Genomic DNA, 21936 nt, shown 5'->3' with positions numbered 1-21936 from the left:
AAAAGACATTCAATCAAGATCATTTTGATGCTACACAGATATGTACGGAGAATAGCATGTCTGAAATTGCCAATGCATGCCCAGAATGCCTTCTTTCATTTTATTATGTAATGTCATTCTCACAGGTAGGAGCATGACTTTTTTTGTCTGGTTCAGACGAATTGATAGAGAAAAAAGTGTATTGAAAAGGCCCTTGACTGTGTGTGTTTTCGAGTATGTGTTGGGGGTGCAAGATGGCCTACTTGATAGGTAAAATACTGCCATTGTGTCTTCTATATTCCGTGCCCATTTACTCCAAATTGGGTTTATCTTAATTTTCCGACTGTATATTCACCACATGATGTAAAGCTATGTTATGTATTCAGGGATGGGCAGCATACTTATTTCAAATGCAAAATACTATTTTGTTGGGTTGAAGAAAATTAGTCATTGCATTGCATTCTCCACATTTTTAGCAAAATTTTCATGTACCACATCAGCATTTTTGTTCAGTGAATCTTTTGTGAATTGCTTTTAATAATTGCTTTTTTAATTGCATTTTAAAAATACTGCCAATCTCTGTGATGTCATAAAAGCACAGAATTATGCATGGAAGCTAATTGGTGCTAACTTATGCCAGGCAGACACTGAGATGTTGACCTGATTGTAGCTCTGAATCAGTTGGATCCGACAAACTTTTGAATCAGGTTTGTGACTGATTTGTTGTGTTTTTTGAGCGGGCTCACAACTAGAGACCGATGGAATGATTGAATCGTGTGCTGATATTGCCGATCTATTAGTATGTGAGGTTGTATAGTCCGCTAATTATTTTAAAATTAAGTAAAATAAAAAGGCAAATATTGATCCTTAATTTAAATTTCCAGTATTGTCTTTCCAGCTTAACATTACGTCCAACAGTAAAATAATGTTAGCTACTGACAGTAGCTAAGATAGTTAGCCACAATGATAGCATTAGCTAATGCCATTGTTTGTCTAGGGTGACCATTTGTCTGAATTATACGGCTTGATGATCTTTTGGGCCCCCACCGTTGACTTCAAGGCTGCGCTTCCACCGTCGACTTCAAGTCAGCTCTTCCATACCTAACCCTAACCCTAACCCTTGCCTAGTGCCTTCCAGGCAGCGCTGCCTTGAAGTCGACGGTGAGGGCCCAAAATTTGTCCGCCCTGACGGATCAGGACCAGAGCCAGGTCCGATCACTGCTGCTGAACTACAGTTCAGTTTTTGCTGTTCATGAAGGGGATTTGGGTTGCACCTGCCTCATTACTCATGAGATCCCTCTAGTGGACGATGTCCCTGTCCGGCAGCGTTACCGCTGGCTTCCCCCGTCCGAATACGAAGTGGTAAAGTCTCACATCCAACAGCTGCTTGAGACACAGATCATTCGGGAGAGTTGCAACCCCTATGCGTCCCCAATCGTCCTTGTTAAGAAGAAAGATAGGAGCCCCCGCTTGTGTGTGGATTACTGCCAGTTAAATGGGAAGACATGTAAGGATGCGTTCCTGCTTCCTCGTATCTAGGAAATCTTGGATGCTCTTTCTGGGGCCTGCTGGTTCTCCACTCTCGATCTGGCAAGCGGATACAACCATGTACCTGTTGCAGAGTCTGACAAAGCTAAAACTGCCTTCTGTACCCCATTCGGTCTCTTTTAGTGGAACAGAATGCCGTTTGGGCTTTGTAATCCCCCTAGTACTTTTCAGAGGCTTGTGCAGTGAATGTTTGGAGTTATATTTGGATGATGTGGTTGTTTTCTCTTCTTCTATCTCGCAGCACCTGCAGCGGTTGGAAGTGGTAGTTGGCCACTTGCAACAGGAAGGCTTAAAAGCCAAGCTGGAGAAATGTGCAAAAAAGTGGGTTATCTGGGTCACGTAATCTCCAGCCAGGGCATTTCAGCTGACCTGAAGAAGGTAGAGGTGGTAGCTAATTGGAGGACGGCCAGAGTCAAGGCAGGTCAGCATTCCAACCTAGACCAGCAGGAGGGGCTGCATTGGGGGCTATTGACTCTCCCAAATCTGTGCCTTAACTCCTATGCCCTTAGTCCATCGTCGGGGCGCCGATGCAAAACCCAGGGGTAGATTGTAGTGGGGTTATACAGTATTGCTCACTTGCTCACTCTGAACTTTCCTTGCTTGTCACATTACTGCCTAATTACTTGCCAATCCCCCTGATTAGCAACCACTGCCCAAACACCTTTAAAAGACCTGGAAGTACCGTGAGTGACCGGCTTTTGTAATTCTTGCTCCCCCCTTGTTGAGATGGCTTCCTGTCTAGCGTGGTAGGTCTCTTTTCTTAGCGGATTGTGTTGGCTTTTCACACTTTTTGTTTTATGGGCTTACCTTTTGTTTTGTAGCCTCGTAACTGCAGTTTGCCTCCACCACCACTCCTGTTGAGGGTATTCCTATTTCCTGCCAGCTCAGGTATGCTTCTTAATGTTAGTTTATGCAACACAGTCAATGCAAGTTCACACATACTGATATTTTAACTATGTATTTATAGTATAGTGGATCTGTGACCTCACCGCCACCACATCCAGAGCGGGTGCATGTAGCCTGGTTGACTGGAGGGCTGGTCTTCACAGGTATTGCTATTGGAAATAGCAGGCAGAGAAGTTCTACCTGCTACAAGTAATTTTAAGAACTTGTCATATAACAATATTTAATACAAATATTTTTGTATTTTCCTTAACCCATTTGAGTCTTTCAGGTTTCTCCATCGTAACAGTAAAAAATAGACAATTTGTCCTCCTTTTCAGAGTCTGGTTGGTGGTTACCCTAGTTCTGCTACATTATAGCATACATGTAGCCTTTACTTCCCCTTTTTAACACAAATTATGACTATATACTGCTCTTGTATTTCTGCACAAAACCACTCACATGAAGAGGAAAAAATAGGCATCCATTTTATTCTTTAGCTGGGTTGTGGTTGGTTGTGCTAAAAGTCAATAACACCTTAAATTATGACTATTGGCAAGTTTTGTGCAAATAAATGACAGATTGAGACTAACAAATATAACTATCATCACATTTTAGGCATCTTGCTGTGAAAAAAGATGGCAATTACAAAGCATGATAATCACACATAGCGTGACCTGTGTTTTTTGACTGAGGGACCCCGTTTAGATATCAGTGATTGAGGGTGCTGTATAGGTGACGATTCAGATCTAGTGTAACAGGTAGCCTACCATTTTACTTGCTGGAATAGAGTTTAATCAATTTAAGTAGAGCTTTAGATCCAGCCAGTTTTTGTATAACAAGAAACAGTAGAGAAAAAACATGCATATATCCTGTATTCCAAAGGATGGAAGGTCAGAAAATGGATCCCTGGCAAATGTCCCAAAAACACAGTTTGTTTGTCTTGTTGGCAAGAGATAACCTACAGAAGTGATTTCAGAAAATGTTTAATTTTCCATGCAGAAATACTCATCTTTGAGAGACAGTAACTGATTGCTTTTCTGTTGTGTGGATTTTCCCTTTTAGTGAGGAATGCTAATGGCAGCACACTGTGAAGGATGTGAACAATCACTCGTTGTTGATTCTGCATTAAGACACATGGTCCACACTGCCAAAGATAATTATAACAGTAACATAAACAACTACAGTTTTAATGATTTCTCTTGCTTAAAAGGATGACAGCATTCTCATTGGTTGCATACTATATAATGACAAGAAATGAGGAACGATATTTGAGATGACTCGGAAGCATTTTGTGAATGACAGACACACTGACAGTCAATCAGAATCCCCTGAAATTAACATCAATGAATATCAACAATACTCCTGAGACTTTCGTTATCGTTGGTCAGTGTGGATATTCATATTGTTATAGTTGTTTTTCTGGTCATCATTAGCAGTGTGGACAGGCCTTTCATCTCAGGACCAGACATGACCGGAGGCTGAATAACCATGATGGTTGACAATTGGCTTCATCAATTCATTCAATACCTACTCTCACAGCTTCACAAAGCATCAGTCACTCACCGCTTTGTGTGTCATATCAACTGGCCATATCTGGGAATTTCAAATAGAATTGTTTACAGTAAATTAGATCAATGCTACAGTAAATTAGATCATGATATCATGTTTTAAAAGATAAATCCCTATTTAGACCATGGAGATAAATTGCAGGAAACATAAGCATGCCTAAAATGAGAATTTCACTTTCTTTAGAAGCATTTGTTGAGTGATGAGATTATTTCCAACAGTTTGTTCTATACAGAAATATCATTAATCATGCCTTCATTTCAGTTTAAGGCAGTGTATCAACAACATTGGACATAAATTACAACTGGGAGTAATGCTAAGAAAATGACTTTGTTCCACCTCAGGTTGTCAAACTGGTCCTCATCAAGTCTCGAGAGTGATGCTGATGGCCTTTCATCTTTCCCTCTGAAATGCTGCCCTTTGCACTGACGACTGTCCTAGTGGAGAGACAGTGGCTACTTTTCAGCAGGTCCCGAGAGAGGACTTAGCATTTGTTAGTGGTATTGATGATGTCTTGTGTCACACAATGAGATCATTCTGGCGCCAATTTACTGGAGACAATTGGAGACAATTGTTGGCTTATATTGTTATGGGTGCCATTTTGTTCTTTAAATTAAGCTCTTTAAGTTCTTTAACATATTTTCGTTGTATGCTACTTATATAGCTGGGCTCTCTTGAATGATGCCTTGAATGATTACTTTAAACTGTGTCATTAGCAACTAGCTCAGCGTCAGGTGAGGCAGGGTGGGTTTTAGTATATGAAAAAAACAAATATGTAAGGACAATTATAGGAAGAGGTGTTGCGATATAGGCCTATCCAAAATAGTGCAGTCCACCCTTAATAAATCAACTTTAGTCATCTGCCGGCCAAATACAAAAACACCCTCCCTTGAAAGTAAGTGTTCCACTTATCCAGCTCCATACGCATGGCATTAATGTTTTTCCACTTCAGATGATTTTCCTTCATAGAGTACACAAGGATGTTTGCACGCTTGACACGAAAGACGGATAAAGTCTGCACGATACAAATGGACTCATTAAAAAGGTCTGTAGAACTCTAACATAAAAGAACTCAAACGGAATGGAATGCTTTTCAATTGTTCTGCTAGGATACCTCTGACGTTTTTGAAAGTCAAACATTGCAACATTATTTTAATGGGGGAGGTTATTTATGGGCCTACTGTGCAATGTGAAAATGTGTTTAGTATCTATGAAGATACTGATCACATTTTCCAATCTTCAAAAAAGTCAGAAAAACACCTAAAAACAGAAGCATGAACTGTGCGCATAGGTTCCTGCTTTTAGACAAATCTATTTTAAGTGTAATGTCTGACTCATAAAAATCTCTCAAAATAATAGCCTATGCAAAGACAATCAGCCATGGCTATGCCCTCAAAGGAAATAAGTTGGCTATGATAAAAATACTCTGAGATAGTGATCATGTTACACAAAAGAGAAACTTCTTGGTTTTTGTTTTCTTTCAAAGAAACAATGGTAACGTTAAAGGCATTTAAGTTCTTACCATGTCCATTCTCTTAAATCAAGGCTGCATATTTGGCTTCACTGTGCAACCCAATGGGCCGGGCCCTAATTTGGTAGACAGGCAAGACATGCGGGCTACACTGAATGCGCAACTGAATCATGGGCGGATTATGAAATTTCGGGCCCCTGGGCCCAGATGTATTAAGGGCCCCCCACTTATTGTCGTATATGTGTGTGTGTGTGTGTGTGTGGGGGGGGTTCCTGTATTCTGGTGCATTTTGGGGATGGCGAATACTAAATTCAATCAGATTCATAGCTTACATCCTGATTTGTTGATATTGAGGCAATGATCCCATGGCTTCAGGGCCCTCTGACCTCTTGGGCCCCTGGGCCTGGGCCCGGTAGGCCCGTGCAGTAATCCATCCCTGAACTGAATTGTTCTGTTCTGTTAAAAGTTAAAATGTTTGAATATGTATAGGCTATATTTACCCGGCCGGCACTAAGAATTATGCTTGGTAGATGTATTTGGCACATCTTTCAAATAGGGTCCAATGCATTCCATGTCAGTTGAGTCTGTATTCTACAACATCCTGTCTCAGGCTCATGTTTACATCATGTCATGTAACATCAGTGATCACATAATACTGGATCAATTTAATTGCCTGTCAACCTTGAATTTCATGGAAGTAAAACTTGCTTTCAACCGGTTCACAACAATCTCCACTGACAAATGAGTTTATTCTCTCTTCACCTTTATCTGTCTATTAGAGTTTGGGCTCTAATCTAAAAGTACACCTATTATATAGGCCTAACATAAATCTACTATTCATATAATGCAAAGTACTCAAACTATAGACACCAATACTTTGACTACAAATATCAACAACTGCAGGATTATTCAAATAACAGTTACTGATAACAAATATCTATCCTGACATGCAGACAGAGAGAGAGTGACTGTAGACAGCCGGACTGGCAGTGGGCCAGCAGCATGGGTGTGGTTAGTCTTGTCTGGACGGCACGGCGACCAGCTCAGACTGCCTGTCACACATGCTAATTTGTGGTGTTTTCTGTCTCCTGCTCATGCCCACACTGCCACTCTGTCCCCGGGGCTCTTTTCCAGACCCTCACCATAGAGGTAGACCTTTACGCTTGGGCCCCCATAACCACCATAATGAGTGGAAGTTTGGCAACTTCTCCCCTAAAACTTGTATTTCTATCCCCGTCTTACATAACCACAAGACAAGTTTAACACACTCCTCTGCTTGGGCAGAAAATGTATGTGCAGAGCCACAACGAGGATAAGTCTTTTAGTTCCATGGTGGTGAAAAACAAATCTCTAAAGACTATCCATGGTCACAGTGAAGATACTTTTCAAGACCTTTGGTGGTGCTGAAATGAATCCTAAATAAATCCACCCATCTTAGTGGCTGTTGAGCATATCCAAAAGCCTCACAGACAACTTTCCCACACGCAAATGATTTTTTGCGTACATGTGGCGTCATGAACAAAACACACATTTTTTCCATTGGACCTTGACCTCAAAAATATACAACCACAGACTCCTGATTGGTCCAAGAGACAGTGTTGTTTACAAGTGTCTGACAAGTATCAAAGCCACTTGACTTCTGTGCACACAAAGTGATACAATTAGCACTGACTTTGTCCAAAGACACACATACATTTTACATCAGTATTACAACACAACCTGCTTCTACTGAAACATTATTGGCAGTAACCAATATGTCATAACTGTCTTGATCAAAACAAATATAAAAAACACTCAGATGTTTTGATGGTTTTATCAAACCCGACCTTGTTCAGTAATTATGTCCTCGTACTAACCATATCAATCCAACCACAATGTTTGACTGAAATCATTATTGCAACACCCAGCCAACCCCCGCAGTGACTCTAACTTGCTCTGGTTTTACAAGGAGTTCTGAGTAAACTAACAGTCCATAAACCACAAGCTTTATATGATGCAAGAGCTAGTGGGTGGAGGGAAGCATTAAGTGGCATTGAGACCCACATTAGTCACAGAGGTGGTCACTGCCAAACAGCAGAGGAAAAGTGGTTATACATACATGATAGAAATAATAATGGTTCCAAAGAATAATATATAAATGTGTTATATTCTTTATTTCTCTTTCTTTATTTTAAAATAAAACAGTAAATGTTTTGACTGAACTTTCATGAGCACATTTGAGTAAAGAGAGTAGGCCTAATACCTTAGTTGAAGTCATCAGTGTTATGCAGTTAGTTTAAAGACTTCACTGTACGAAATTTCATATACATTTTAAGCAGTATATTTTTCATATTCCTTCATATTACCACATTTATATTTTCTAGAATAGACAGTAGGCAGCAATATAACTTTTTGAAGCATTTTAAGGCAATAGATACTGGTATTATCTTCTAACTCATTTTCGTGGTAAACTTATGTAGTGCAGTCATGTAGGGGGGATAATTAACACATACATCATTCCAATTAGCTGTCTATAGCCACTATATGCTGTTCTGATCACCGCCTTTTGGGTGATAGAGATTGATAGCTTAAACCTAAACTCCTCACTGCTGTTTTAATAACCAAACTCTCCATTAGCTCTACCTTGTTTCTCTGGGATATTTTTTTACATTTCTGAACTTATAAATATTTGAAGTCACAGAAATCCAGTCAGTAACACCATCATGTTTCCAGGATGTATTGAGGTACATGGGGGCAAGAATTTCTGCATTTACTGTAATGTCTAAAGTTGTGTAATGGTCTTTTTTTTTTACTTTTTTGCATGCAATTTCTGGTACTTGGCCTATCAAAATTTTGAATAGGCCCAGAAGCACATGGTCTCCAAATCAAACCACCACACACAAAAAAACATTTCATAGATTCTCATCCATTTGGTCCCTAGAGTTAAGGCACCCTTAAGGTTTTTTTTTTTGGGTGAGCCTATTTGCACTCCTGGTACATTTAGCAGTGTATGCTATTCATACCCCAGTGCACACAGCAATGTGCTCTATTACAGTAATACCCCGTCTGGTACAAATATCAGTGCACCCCTATTTGCACCCCTGTGCATTTACCCTGGCATATTGATCACACAATGTAATTTAAATAATAACTAGATGTACCGCATAGCGGTACAAAATATGACCGCCGCTCAGTCCTGTACATCCGTTCATCACACTAATCAATGTCTCCATCTTTTACTCCATCCCCCACTCTTGAAACTTTTGTGTATGCTTGTTTGGCATGCCTGTGTGTGTGTGTGTGTGCGGCTGCACAGAAAGTAGCCTACTGGCGCTGAAAAGGTGAATAGATTGTAGAATAGCCAAAGAAGTTGTAGCATTGTTATAAAAACTTTAAAATCTCTAAACAATCACAAGTAGGGCAGTTCAATACAGTTCATCCATTGCAACTGGACTGATGAAAGGTCACTTACACCTGTAGGCTACATTGTATTTGGGAAAAGCAAAAGGTATCAGCATAATCTTATATTTTTATTTATTTATTTATTTATTAATAACAAAAACATCTCTGTCAGTTCCATGCCGTTTTCAACAGCTATCAAAAACAAAGGTCATTTTTGGATGGATGGATTTTTTGTGAATGTTTCTTCTTCTACATAAGATTTTAGTCATCTTTAGTTCATGTAATACTTTATTGTCAATGCACAAATTAAGTAAAAGTAGTCTGAAACGAAATGCTGTTTTACATCTAACCAGTGGTGCAAATAACTGACATGTCCAAATGGGCCTTGATGAAATGCGTCGCTAGACTGTTCATACACATTTTAACGGGCCAAAGTTGAAGAGCTGTTGTCCGTTATTGTTCGTGCAAATATAGGCTGATTCATGTTCCCTTGCATTGTTTAACTGAGGTCCATGGCTTGTCTGGCTTTCACCAGACCAAGCTCAATCTTTTAAGAAATCAAAAAATAAATAGCGGGCAGATCAGGCTGGGTTCACACAGCCTATCCATAGGCGCCCGATAGTGTTTAATTTTCTGATTGAGATATCCACGCTCTGGCTATTCTAAAAGCAAATATGCATCAGGGAGTTATGACAAAACTGTAACTAACAAACTAGATCCTAATAGAAAGCTGCTTCCCTAAGCTACAGGTAGGCCTATAAGGTAGGTCTATTTACAACATAAATTGTCAATAGGTTATGCTGGCGACACAAATAAAATCTCCTTTGGAAACCAATGGCTTACGCCTTACAGTATCAAGCGGACTTAAACTGCCATATTGTGGCGAAAAGTTAAAAGAATAAAATTCACGCAGCTCCATGAGTCAAGGAAAGCGCGAATGAAGTAGCCACTTCTAAATGGGACCCACTACACAGTAGCTTAAAGTGCCCATATTATGACTATTTTATGACTAAGTTAAAATAGGTCTTTGAGTTCCAGAAAACATGTTTCTGAAGTTGTTTGGTGGAAATAGCATGTAGGAAACAATTGTTACCTACCTCTATTACCCTCTGTTTCAGCCCCTTTCAGAGTGTGTTGTTTTCTGCTGCTCATTACATATTCATGATCTGCAACTAATTTGGCCACGCCTAAAGCTTCTAGAATCTTTGCCCATGCCCCACTGACTCTTACCACTACTACTACGTTAACTTTCACACGGACATGGCAGCAGTAGTTCAACCATACATGTTCGAGCCAGAATCTGATCCTGAAGGAGGGAGTCTCCTGCACTACCCAAGACTCAGAGAATTCAGCAAAATGCTTCTGAATGGTTAGTGAAACTTTCTATTTTTTTGAAGATATTAGTCAGTGTTTAGCCCGTGAAAGCTAATGTTATGCCAGTCTAGTTATCGATAGCTAACGTTAGTGCCAGGTCAGGCACTATTATGAATTATTTTTCATTATTTATTAAACTTAATTAATTTGTATTCACACAGTAGTAAACTATATTGTGCTTCTTGTTCACTAAACGTGAGGTGATGTCTTGTAAACACCTCGCTGCTTCAAGCTTCGCTCGGTTGACATTGGCCAAGGTGGTTGGCATAATGCCATAATGAAATGAAGGTGTCATTGTTTGGATACTTCACACACACGTGCTTTTTAATCTCACAGACTACAACTACCAAGCTGGAATCAAAGCACATCGATTCCCCTCTCACACCCTGCACGCACTTAAAACAAAATAAACAGGCGTCTCAGTCTCACGCATGTAAAGGCAAAACTGTATCAGACCGGTGTAACGTTGGTAAATCTTCCATTGCACAGAATGTTTTTTGTAGCACGTGCAACAAATGACAGTCAAAAGATGCAATTACAGTGCTGCTATCAATTTGCTTGGTATAACCGCATTTATAGTTTTTTACGAATGCAATCAAATTGGCCTCCATCACTCAACCAACGCTAACGGTAACATTATTGTACCTAGGTCCTTATTGATATTATAAGATTAACGTACCTGCAGTAAAAACCAAGCATGTCCGATAAACATTCTCAGATTTATTTCGGCTTCAAGAAGAAATGGGAATTACATTTCGTGTGAACATCGTCCTTTCCTTATTAGACGTTCTCTGCGGTAAACTACAGTCCTTGTAGGAAGCGTCCATTGTTTTTTCAACCCACTTTTAACTTCCAACAAAATTACGTTTCACTGTAACGATGCGTCTAGTGGACAAACGACTACGTATCGCCAATACTGGAAATGCAGCCATTATGATGAATATTTGGCTTTATTTTAATCCTACTGAATTTGTAATTATGTATCGGCCGTTCTAATACCGATAGTATGTGCATGCCTGTGTGTGTGTGCATGTGTATATGTGTGCACCGCCATCTACAGGCCAATAAGTGTACAGTCACTAAATGTATAAGTATAAGTATATATACTCTTTTGATCCAGTGAGGGAAATTTGGTCTCTGCATTTATCCCAATCTGTGAATTAGTGAAACACACTCACCACACAGTGAACACACAGTGAGGTGAAGCACACACTAATCCCAGCGCAGTGAGCTGCCTGCAATAACAGCGGCGCTCGGTGAGCAGTGAGGGGTTAGGTGCCTTGCTCCAGGGCACTTCAGCCGTGCCCACTGGTTGGGGTTCGAACCGGCAACCCTCCAGTTACAAGTCCGAAGCGCTAACCAGTAGGCCACAGCTGCCCCAAATGTACACATAACCTACATTTTTTTAGACCCCCCCATGGATGAAATTCTACGAAACTTGGCATAACCCCAGAGAATGCCAGGTCAATCATACACATAAAATTTCTTAACTGAAGATAGGGGCGATTAAAGCAGAATGATATTGCATTTTCATTTTTTACCCGGGGGGTGCAAATCACAAATGAGTGATTATGGGCCAGGTTGATGTGGGCCCTTGAGACCAACATACCATAAAAGATTCTTCATCCTCAGTGCCACGGTTCAGGTAGTTATTTAGGAAAAACTGTTTTTTTTGCGGTTCAGGGGGCCCAGCACGGGGGGGGAGTGGCCCCCGGGGACGAAACAAAATTTTTCCGTAAAAGTCTAGTGGGGCTACATAGCCATAGATATATACACTAGATGTCGCCTTCTGCTTCTCAGCATGCGTCAACACCGCCGCCATCTTTGTACAGGGATCTGAAGCGCTAAACTAGTTCTCCTGTATTGTCAGCGTTACCTATTTAGCGACGTTTGGCCATCCCCAGCGATAGAAAACCTTTTTAGCGATTAGCGACAAATTTGGGAACTTCTCACAATGATGGCAGATCGGCTTCTTTGTTGTTGAAACGTAAGAAAATCACCTTTCTCATGGCTTTGTCATTTATGAATTCAGCTACATCTCGTTTGCCCATGGCACTGACCCATGATTATAAAAGTAACGACTGGCGTAGCCTATGTAGTAGCAGAGGTAAATGTTCTACAGATCTACAGCAACTTCTGGTGAGATTACAACTTACATGAGTAAACGAGACGAGGGGTATGTGGCCTCAACCAGAGCCTGTCTAGAAGAGCCTGTTTACTTTCATTGTATCGAACCTGGTTGCAGTTTACTCATTGTTCCTCTAGGGGCCGCCGCTAGCTAGTGCAGAATGAATGGGAGTCTATGGGGCTAGACGGGTAAAATGTATCTTTATTATCGTCTTAAGCTTAGTTTTCTCTAGACTCAACCATAAATACATGCCTGTCAGTTGGAACAACCCAAAAAACTAGATAATTGCTTGAGATTTTGACGATTTATGGTGATTTTATTTTCGCTAGATCTTTGCCCAGATTGACGCTAATGCATTATAGAGGAGTGGATCACTGAAGCAAGATGGCGTTGTCAGTACACGATCCGTACCGCCTGCCAGATCCGTTCTGCGCATGCGCATAATTACGTAGAAGAAGATTTGGGAAAGATTCTTAAAAGATTGTAGTATTTTAACTAATGCCCCCATTCAAGCTTTACTCAAAAGACTCCAATCTTTGAAGAATCTTTCCCAAATCTTGTCAAAGTTGTTTGGTGTAAGGAGGCCATTAGTCTAATAGCCTTGCACCAAACCACCAAAGTACTCATGACTGTCAGGTAGGGGTGTGACGGTATTTTAACACTATTTCAAAAATGTCCAGTGATGACGTATTACAGCAAAAACCTTTTATAGACTATTTCTTTGTACAGTGTACTCATGCAATGGGCAGCAATCGTGAGCTGTTTGCTTAATGTTATAGTTGTGAAAACATTAGAAAATGTTATGGGCTTGAAATTGCATACAATACCTGATGTATTTTTTCATGTTACATGAATTAAAATTAAGTGTTATTTATATAAGATCGTACTTATGTAGTTAAAAAAAAATATTGAACGGTGAATAGTCTCTTGTAGCCTATTAGTGTGGTAAGTCAGAAGTTGCAGAGCATCTTCAAAAGGATGAACACTCATATGCTCTATGGCCTTGAAGGATTTGTTATTTATGCATGCAATAAAATGATATTGATAAACGGTCATTGAGTCCATGTTCTTGTCTCAACACAGCAAGTTAGTTTACTTGTTGCCCTCCCCCCCTCTCTCCTCCTATAGGGCTCATTCTCTCAATGCATTTATTCATGGTTGTAATAGCATACATCTAAATGTAGGTGACCATACTCATCTTTGCAATTCTGTCTTTGATTCAGTCGAGTTATTTACACAGGCAAATACGTAGGCTAGCAAGTTCACAGTAAAGGAATGACTGATTTGATCGATCATTCCATGTGTGAATTTTAATGTGTGCTCTCGTTTTGATGCAGTGTTGCCTCCTGAAACGCTTACGCAGGTGTCGTGCGTGCATGCATGCAAACGTTATGGGCCACTAAATGAAAGTATCCAGTTCCCAGATCAGTTCCTATTTCATTATTAAAGTATAACAGTGTTATATGTGAAAACAAAGACTTAACAGTTAGCGTGAGGAGATGGCATGTAGGCTAATGAGAGCTGTCAATTGTGTAACCTAGCTTAAGTGTAAACTAGAAAGCTGTTTCGTACATCTCATCCAGGGTTTTGGTCTGTAGAAGTTACAAATATTTTTTTTACGTTCTTCACGTTTTCATGCCGTTGATTCATCGTTGAATTTCGGTCGTCTGACAAACCGTTTCCCTAATAGTTGCTAACCTGTTAGTTGGTTGGCAATGCGGAAATTGCATTGCAACCAGCTAAGATGCTAACTTAGTTAGCAGCTAGGAAACGCAACCCTGACCAATCAACGTTGATTCGACCTTCTTTGCTATGTGGGTAGCCTCCATACATTTCCGTTGGTTCCTTAAAACATGTACATTTAACTATTAGAACTTTATTACTGCTACAAACAATGTTAACTTGACTTATTATACATTCTCGTTCTCTGGATAGGTAATACTGACAATCGCGCAAGCGTAGAACCGATCATGTAGTGTCGTAAACCATCGTAAAAGACGTTGAACTTCTGCGCATGCGCGAGATTATGCACATGCGCAGAACGGATCTGGCAGGCGGTACGGATCGTGTACTGACAGGCGTCTCGATTGACGCATTCGTTCCAATGAACAGCAGTAGTCAAGGCGACATCTAGTGTATATGTCTATGCTACATAGCCACCAAATTTCATGTGCACCGGTGTTTCGGTGTCCCGGGTATCGTTGACCAAAAATTCAGGAAGTAGATGACGGAAAAAAAAAAAAAAAAACAACTTCATTACGACAATCATTCACAATCATTCATTATGACAATCATTATATGAAAAAAAAAAACATAGTCCAGTCCATACAACTTCATTTCAATTTCGAAAGAAATACTGGACTATGTTTTTTTTTTTTTTTTTAAACGGCGACGCAATTGTGAATCTCCAGAGCGTGTTACAACACACTCAGCAATAAGACTCCTACAGCAAAGATGGCAACATTTCCGGAAAGGTACTGGCTTGATGAAATTCATTCTGGACTCTCTATTCGACCACATAAAGACCTCGGGATACTTCGGTTTGGCTTTAGGGACCCTCTACTCACTACTACGTAAGTGTTATGTTGTTTGGAACTGTAGCAGAGGTATAAAAATAGCGTTTTATAGTGGCGAAATTGAAATGCCCTGCTCACTTCCAGGCTACGAGTTGTGACTGAAAACGGTACAATCGAACTTTCTCAAAACACATCCGAATGACATGATTTTGATGTCAACTCAACGTATGTAGGCTACCCCCAATCATCCGTAAATCGATCTAAAGTGCATTTTACTCCGGATAATTCCTTTAACTGGCTGCGTTGGTCAAAATTGTCTGTAGTACGCTACAGACACTGGACCATGAATATGCCACCAAAAACATAAATACAAATAGCCTAATAATAACTCGTGGGTATCGAACCTGCTTCCTAAATGAAACCACTTAGGCTACATGATAACCATTCATCTACGTACTTGCGCCATGAACCAGCTGATAAGCCATAGAGAAATGTATTTGACTAAGTCTATACAATTTGAAGAAGTCAGCTGATGATTGTAGCAAGTTAACATGCATTGCTGATGGTGTTGTCTTGCTACAGCAGTTGCCCAAGCCAGTAGGTCTTCAAAGTATCATGGTTAAGTTTTCAAACATTTCACTGACTGCTGGTCAGGCTCTCGGTCTGTGGCCACCTAGTATCTGTAGCCTAAATTGAGGAAGCGTTGCTGGTCTAAAAATAAATAAATAATAATAAAAAAAAATGTGTAATGGGGAGGATTGAACCCATGTCGACTGCGTGAAAAAGCAATAGGCTATATAAGCATTAACCTCCTGTTGCGCCACATGAGAAGCATGAACGTGTGAATTGGGAAATAAAATATCAATAAAATATCAAACCCATGTTTACATGTTAGCAACATTAACGTTAATAGCCTATAAGCATAAGAGTTTTGACTCTCCCTGTGCGCAAATTTTGTGTAAAATATGGACACGTTATAGACTTCTCCTGCCCATTGCAGTGTGGGTTTCAATGCCTGTGTTTCATGAACTGAATTCTTAAAAGAATAGGCTGGACAAAAGGATACACAACACAAGGATACACATTTTTATTTGATTTATTTGCTGATTTATTTGCTCTACAGACACTTCAGGTAGGGGCGGCCACAGCCTAACCTCAGTGAAACGTTTGTAAAACTTAACCATGATACTTTGAAGGCCTACTAAATGGCTTGGGCAACGGTAGCATGATAACATGATAGCCAGATAACATGAACAGCTATGTTAACTTGTTACAATTATCATAACGTCAGCTGACTTCTTTTAATCATACAACTGAAGTCAATTTCCGTGAGTGCAGTCTGTTGGCTCGTGGCGCAAGTTGATAGATGTCTGATTACCAAGCAAACAGGTCAATTTATTCGTGGTTCGATACCCACGTGAAGTTAATTTATGCTATTTAGGTGTTTGTTTTTTGGGTGGCATATTCATGGTCCAGTGCATGTAGTACTACATACAATTTTGACTTTTAAACATGTCATGCATATTTGTGTGCGTCTCTAGTATATCAGAAAGTGACAATCGGCAAGCGGCCACATCTGTCAAAGACTCGTCATCAATCATGAAACGTCATCAACGCAGCCAGTTAACACGGGAGCCAGTTGCCATGTAACACCGTCACTCTCCATAGGTTAACTAATTTCTCTAAAACTGCTTTTCCATGTTAGCCTGGCGAGCCAGGGCGCGTATAGATTTCTAGGCTATTTCCATGTCTCACCTGCAATAAACATATAGGAGGCTATAAACACAGGTATAGCCTAAGCATATACTATTTTGATCCCGTGAGGGAATATGTGTGCATGTATACTTTATTTATGGACTATGTGTGCATATGTAGGCTACTAGTACATGGGGTCGGGAGGAGGACAGCTTCATTCGTCCCTAGACATTCAGCAATAGGCTGTTTTGCATCCATTAAACAAGCAATGTGAAATTCTAGGATTGGGGAGAGCGCCTAGTATGCCTTGTCTGCCTTGTCTAGTGCATAAGCATGAAGTTGAACCTTTAGATGAAAAACACTCCTTAATAATAGGCCTACAATAAATAAATAAACCGCTAATGACGTTTAGGCTACTTTTGACCATCGCATTTATCGCCTGTAACTCCGTGATAAGGACCTACAGGAAAGTATTTGGCTGAGCAACGGAGGTTAATGTTTTATGTTTTGTTCACATGATATAGGCCTATGTCTAATCATTGTTGCAGTCGAAGAAAACTGGAATGTTTAATTCGTCCTCCCTTTCAATCGTCCCGAGCGGTCGTTCTCTCTCCAAACTAACTTTATTCTCAAAATGGTGAGTTTAATGTCGACACGTCGAGATTAAAGTCGACATGATATTTCAACTTTATTCTCGAAATGTCGAGTTTAATGTCGACATGGCGACTTTAAAGTCGATACATTGAGATTAAAGTCGACATTACATTTCAACTTTATTCTAGAAATGTCGAGTTTAATGTCGACATGGCGAGTTTAATCTCGTCATGGCAAAAATATTTTTTCCTTCATGTGTGGCCCTAATACTCCGTCGTAGATTTCTGTCATTTGTAGGCCTATAGGTAGGCTACTTTTTTTAGGTGGAGGAATTACTGCCTCTTCCTGCACTCATTTTTTTTCTCTGTTTCTTTTTTGACTCTCTGACTTTTAACAAGTGCTAAATAAAAACTCAAATCAAATCAAATCACTAACTGCCAAACCTATTCAATTTAACCAACTAGCTCAATTTAACAAATTAGCATTCATTCTCTAAAATAGGTAAAGCTTAGCCTAGAAATCTAGACGCGCCCCTAGCGGCAGCAAATTAGATTTGCTGCCAGGGCTAGTCTAGTAACTCTCCGTTGACTTGTGAATCATGAATCGTGCATAGAGTCGTTTGTTGGGCTTAACATAATGATTGATGGCAGAGTTGCAACGGTTTGGCTTGAATTCCCTGCTACTTGAAAACAAATATCATATTGCGTCCTATTGCGTGCAGAGGGAATTTGAAAGACAACTGATTATCCCGACCCTCGGACGGTGAGTGCCCAGACCCTACATTATAATGTGGGTCTGGCTCGCCAGGCTAGGTAAAGCTAGGTGGCTCGTTAGCTCAATAATGCACTAGCCTAACTGTCATGGAGTTCTCCATGTTAGGATGTGTAGGCTACTTTCCATGCTTAAAAAAAATTGTATTTTGTCTCCTTTGTAGGTTTATCTTTCACAAGTTGTTTGGTTCCATTTTGTATTGTGGTCATCATAACCAACGTAAGGCTTGATGGTATGGCTGTGGTGTTTTTTCCTTTAATTAAGTTATATTAATGTTAGTTTAGGTCTACTGTAAACCACCTGCTGTCAGTCAGTAAGACCAAAGGTAAATGCATGTTAAGTCAAGTGGTGACACCAATTGGAAAGGCCAGGGCTGCAGTAGATATGGCAGTTAAAAGAAATGGTCTATAGTTCATAGTTAATAAAAATGGTCATGATGACGTGCAGACTCATTGCCAGAAATGGACTATAGCCTAGTTCGCATATTAATGTCTGGTTTTGTATAACAGCGGGTCAACTATGGGGCAGACTGTGAAACCAGAGGTGTCAAACTAGACACCTCTAAAAAAGGAAGTAGGACGTCAAACAGCAAGTCATTGTGTGTGTGCAAACTCTTTATGAGAAATGAACGAAAACCAAAAAAAAGCAGGATAACACATATTTTTTAACATTGAATCAGATCCCACCTTCCACCAATGATTAGTCAAAATACAGTAAGAGAGAGGAAACCTCAACTCTGACTAAATTACATTTGATAAGGAGGTGCTTAGAGCAGCCAAGAAAGGTAGAGCACAGCGACCTACACTATGGACAATTAAGTCAACTGTTCACATTCACAGATCATTGTAATGAAATACATGACACTGGAGATGATCTGAAGAAGCTATAATCGGATGAACAACATAGAAAGTGTACAGCAAGATTTTACAGCCTACACACACACACACACACACATGTTGCAAGAATGAAAGAATGTAACAAACCATAGCAAGTGTTGCACAAAATTGTGCAATGCCAAAATCCTTGAGGGACTGACCATTAATCAAGCCAAATTTAATTTACCCGATGACGCATTAGTGATATCTTAACTAGTAATCTGGCTGAATATGTAAATATTTTTCCAAGCCAGGAAGGGCATCACATGTTATTTAGTGCCCTCCAGTGGTGAGAAGTTGAACAACTCAATGTGGGTGAGTCTTGCCTTGCATCTTCTTTCTTGGATTTTAGGATTTTAGTTTACAATGCTTTTTAATGGTCATTGCTGATATTACTGCTCTGGTTTGGTATGAATATATGAATGACAGGAGGAAAATCTATATTTTATTTGATCTGAATGAGAGTCATATAGAGGTAAAGAGAGGCCCAGATGTGACTATGGTTCCTCCTCTAACTCTTACCCTAAGCAAGGGTCATTGAAGGGTAGTGAGGTCTGAGGGTCAGACAGACAGAGAGAGAGGGAGAGAGAGACTGAAATCTAGTACAGATCATAAGACTAAGAGACTAAGATACCCTCTGCTGTTTATAGTGGTCAACCTGGGGGCAGATGCTGCAGTGACCCCTGCCCCGTCCAGCTCATCTGAGCCTCTCTCTCTAACAGCTCCTCAGAAAGACACCAAGGCCCATTAGATTCAATTGCATCCACCACCTCTGCTGCTGATGAGCTGCGAAGATTTACCACCTGGAGTCATTATCACCTCAGACCTTACAGGGAAAACAGTTTAGTCGTCCACCCCCAGGGAAGCGCGTGGGAGGACAGGCTGGTTCCAGGTGTCCGCCGCACCTCAGGTCCCTCCGTCTCTCCACTGACACATCAGGGACTGTGTGGGCACATCATGGAGGAGATTCTGAGGCTGTCGCTGTGAGCAGAAACTTGTGATGAGTGGAGAAAAAGGGCCAACAGATATCATGCATGTGTCATTTCAGGGAGAATCCTCATAAGCTATAGGCTGGCAAAGAAATTGCAATATTTGGTGTATAAAAATATAGAACATGTGCTAGTTTTTTTCATGGTTAAGTGTAGCCAACATAGAGTTCCGCTGATGCACACGTCTGATTATGCCTCTGAAGTGGCTCTCTGTTGAGTATTTGACAGACTTTGACAAGATGTGTCCAAATTGCTTGACAATCATTAGCATATTCAACACCTCGCTGCCGAGCTGTCAGTATTCATCAAGCCAAAGATCACCAGAGGTGCATTCTGGGAGACTCCAGAACAACCAGAACAACACAGTAGAGGCTCTAGAAGACCTCACTTTCCTGTAACCCACCCAGAAACTCCAAGAATGTAAAAAAAATTATGCAAACAAAATCTTTGAGAATCCACTGGGAGGAATTAGTTGAGTGGCAGCTGAAGGGTCCACTGCACTCCCCCCAATTGCACCTGCAACAAGCACTAATTAACCCTGAGCTAGCAAAATTAGCATGTGTTGATTTGCCCCTGTGGTTCTTCCTCTGTCATTGTGGTGTTTGATGGTGCTGGTGGCCTATTGAAGACTCCCAGTCCCCTGGGAGCTGGACGGGAGCGAGAGATGGGCTGCCTTGCATTCCTCATCTGGAGGTACGACACAGTAGCGCCACTGAGGCCTGGAGATGACCCAGGAATAATGATAAGCTGGGGAAAGCTCAAGCCAGGACATGACAAGGCACTTTTATGTTCACAGATGGAGTACATGTGAATGCCATACTCAAGGACATGATGGGAAGAAGGAGGAGGTGGTATTGCCAAGTATGCACAACATAGCTAGTCATTAAGGATCAGAGAATTACATTTAAATTGTATTATTCACAATCTTTTATGATGCAATGATTACCGCCACTACTTTGTAAGCAATTGACATGAGTTCAATTCCCAACTTTCTTTGGAAGTCATTTTGGATAGAAGCATCTGCATCTGCTACATACCAGTTACTTTTTACCTACCTTACCATTTTTCCAGTTATGGTATTCTTTGTAACTTTAGACTAGAGTTTGAAGATAGTGGTATACCTCATTGTGTGTCTTAGACACAATTTGAAGGATGATGAACACTCATACAATCCAGTCATATCATTTGTTTACGTCATATGTACATTCAGGGATAATTGTTTGATAAATTGGTCTACAATAGCCCTAAAAACCCCTAAGAAATAATAGGAAAATACAATGGATGCAGGATTCCTGATGGGGAATTACATGGCATCATCATAAACCCCAGGGGCATTATTACTAGTGTTCCATGTGCATATATATGACCACATTATAACTGTGTGAGTGCTGAATAAAGATGAAATAATTATCAAGATGATGTGGGGATAAGACCATAATACATCTTGCTTTAATATGGTTGCAATTGAAAGAAAGGGTGACTAATGTTCCTATTCACATTTGCCCATGCAACACCCATTAATAACATTATAGCTTAATATAACAGCATCATGAAATGGAAAATAACCAGACTCACAATAATGACTGTAGAATTAACCACCAGGAGGTACAATGAGCGAGCAGCTCTCCATTGTAGTCATGTAATCAGACCATGCAGGTGTTTTGCATAGGGGATTATGTGCCTGTAATGACATAAAATGGATGTCCTTGCTTATGACCTTCAGCCTTTGGTGATGTGCACCATCAACAAACCATCACTGCCTCCAGCTCTCATGCCCCCACAGACAGTAGGGATAGGACATGGCAGAGAAAGAGGTAAAACACTAAGATGTAAAGATGGGCCTAATATAAGTTTATATCATACTTTCTTGAGCAATTGTATGTCCCTCAGTTAATAATGTTTTTTCAATTAGGCTAGTGTTTGGATTGTTAGCAACAAAGCAATTACAATACTCTGGGACAGCAATGAATTTAACTCTCCGATGGTGGACCTCTTGTATGAACCAGAATTAAATGAAAAAGCCGCCCCTTATTATTGGTAGAATGAAGCTGTGTGTCTTTTTTTTTTTTTTTAGTTAATATCTGGTCAGGAAATACCAACTACTGTTTGAACCTCATAATTTGTGCACACTACATCTGAGATCACTGCTTGATGGTCTTTTGGG

This window comes from Alosa pseudoharengus, unplaced genomic scaffold (genome assembly GCF_046254945.1).
Source record: "Alosa pseudoharengus isolate Yale_2024_CS ecotype anadromous, Long Island Sound unplaced genomic scaffold, YU_APseudo_1.1 YU_APseudo_1.1_scf_22, whole genome shotgun sequence".
Lineage (NCBI taxonomy): Eukaryota > Metazoa > Chordata > Actinopteri > Clupeiformes > Clupeidae > Alosa > Alosa pseudoharengus.
Note: the sequence above shows the minus strand (reverse complement) of the source record.